The 2,540-nt window shown below is 39.6% G+C and overlaps 1 protein-coding gene across 1 annotated transcript in view; it reads right to left on the bottom strand.

The window, feature by feature from the left end:
* The window catches only part of CD36 (CD36 molecule (CD36 blood group)), a 130,270-nt gene that overhangs the window by 103,012 nt on the left and 24,718 nt on the right, over positions 1-2,540 (bottom strand). The gene's annotated exons all lie outside the window — the stretch shown is intronic.

Here is a 2,540-nt window from a genome sequence, read left to right as displayed (position 1 = left end):
CCATTCATCCCCTTGCTCAGAGCTTCAGTCCACTTTCCTCTCTTCATCTGATATGCTGACTGAAATAGAAAAAGAAATCCTCTAGGTAAGAAGCAATATCAGTTAGGCATCAGTTAGTATCAGTGGAGTGTTGGGTACAGCCTAAGCACTGCAGACCAACACAGACCTTCCAGATATCATAAGGAGGTTAAAAAAAATGTTCCTGTTCTACAAAGATGACAGCTGCTGATAAACCCTGCTGGAATCAAAGTCACATTCCTATTTAAATCCATATCATAGAGCCATAGAATTCTTTGGTTTGGAAGACACCTCAAAGATCACCTATTTCCAGCCCCCATGCCATAAGCAGTAACATCTTCCACTAGACCAGGAATGAGCACTTCTCAGCAAACTGGGGACACCTCAGTATCCTGTGTCTTCTAGTGATAGGATGAAAAAGAATTTACAATTGAGGCTTAAAGAAAACTATAGCTTTAAACAGTATCAATACATAATTTAGGTTCTGTTTTGTGTTTTGTATTCTGTATGTTACATAAACAACTGAAAGTGGCCTGCCATTTATTCAGCAAAAGCAAACCCCCTAGACTTAGATGGTGTATGATGAAGAGCAGTGCAAATCTGAATGTTTAATTATACTGCTTTGTTAGAAGAGCTGAGGGACATATGCATAAAACTGCACACATACAAAATTGACAAAGTTCCCAGTTTTAGAAAAATTAAAATTAAACACAGTAAGATGGAGGCAAGTTTTGTAAATCTGTAAGGAGAAAAAAAATTCTAATGACGGTCGGTTTCTGCATAAGGCACAAAGGCAAGTTGAAACATTTTTGGTTTACAATTAAATATGAGACTTTCCTAAAGAGCAATTAATAATCCTGCTACTCAACAGGAATGGCAGCAGTAACTTCTACCACTGCAGAGCAGATGTAGACCCACCAATTCTCATGGCAAAAAAACATCCTTGGGACTTTGGCACAGAGCACCTTTCTCTACACAAAGATCTTGCTAATGCAGAACTAATCTCCCTTAACTCGTGTTGATTTTTTGTGACTAACTACAGGAAATATTTGACTATTTTAAATAGAATGGGACTTTTCACTGGTTTCAGCTGGGTTAATTTTCATCCTAGTAGCTGTCACAGTGCTGAGTCTTCCATTTAGTGTAAGAATATTGATAGCACATTGATGGTTTAGCTGTTGCTCAGTGGTGCTGATCCTACCTCAAGGACTTTGCAGCATCTCATGCTCTGCCAGGCAGAGATGTCACAAGATGCATGCATGGCAAGGACAGCTGGCCTGAACTGGCCAAGGGGATATTCCATAACATGGAATATCATGCCCAGTAAGAAACTGGGGGACATTGGCCAGGAAGGTTTGATGGTCACTGCTCAGGGATGGACTGGGAATGAGCCCCTGGCAGGCAGTGAGCAGCTGCATTGAGCAACCCTTGGTTTTTCTAGGTTTTATTCCTCTCTCTCTTTTTCCTTCTCCTTACTATTATTATTGTTACTATTGTTGCTACTACTACTATTATTATTATTATTATTATATTATTTTACTTTTTTCTGTTATTAAACTGTTTTAATATCAACACATGGACTTTACCTTTTCCTCATTCATTGCAGGTTTTGGGTTTTGTGTGAGCAAGTGGTTGAGTGGTAATTATTTGCCAGCTGAAGTTAGAGCATGACAGAGTTCTAAAAATAGTCAACTGAAATTTGAAATTTGGCTTTGAAATAACACTTTTAAAATAGAATCATTGATGAAGGGTTTCTTTCTGCCTTTGTCTTTTTTTTTTAATACATTTCAACTTAATGTTCACCACAGACTCGCTGTGATCTGGTTAATCTAATTAGAACAGGGAACTTGGCCACTGAACAGCAGCATCCTGCAAGCTGTCCTCGTGGGCAGGGCCATCAGGGTGTGTAGGTCTCCAAAAGAAGTGGGAAGTGAAGAGCCAAAATACATTTTGCATTGCCTGTATTCCTGCTGCTGCCTCATTTGTAGTGCTTCACTTGATTAATTTCTTGGTTTTTTTGAAAGTAATGGATTTCCAGTGGTAAGGATCCTGGATACATTTCCAGCAATAAATCTAATTTGAAATGAATAATTTGAACTAGGGTGACATTAACATTAATTCCTGATGTCTTGATGGCATAATAAAAGCCAAGGTCTTTAAGAAAAAAGTCCATTAATAAACATATCTCCAACATATTCTTCAAGTAAATGCCTGAGAAGTCAAACAGGCTTGACACCATAGCCCCAAAGCTCATACAGGTAAAACTGCTGGGATTGGGTTTCTGTGGGAACCCAGAACATCCCTCTGGCTGTCCAGGATGGCCAGGACCCTGCCAGGGGGCTCAGAAGCCCTGGCACAGAGCCCAAAACACCTGTGGGTTTGATTATGCCCCATGGAGCAAATTACCAACCTTAGATGAAGATCAGCAAGCCACAACAGTTTAGGTAGAATAATAGTGAAGTTATCATGGGATGGAAAAATAGATGTTGGGGTTTTTAGTATGGGGGTTCAGGAGGCAAGAT

The sequence above is a fragment of the Agelaius phoeniceus genome, chromosome 5 (assembly GCF_051311805.1).
Source record: "Agelaius phoeniceus isolate bAgePho1 chromosome 5, bAgePho1.hap1, whole genome shotgun sequence".
Taxonomy (NCBI): Eukaryota; Metazoa; Chordata; class Aves; order Passeriformes; family Icteridae; genus Agelaius; species Agelaius phoeniceus.
This window is presented reverse-complemented; position numbering and strand designations above follow the sequence as displayed.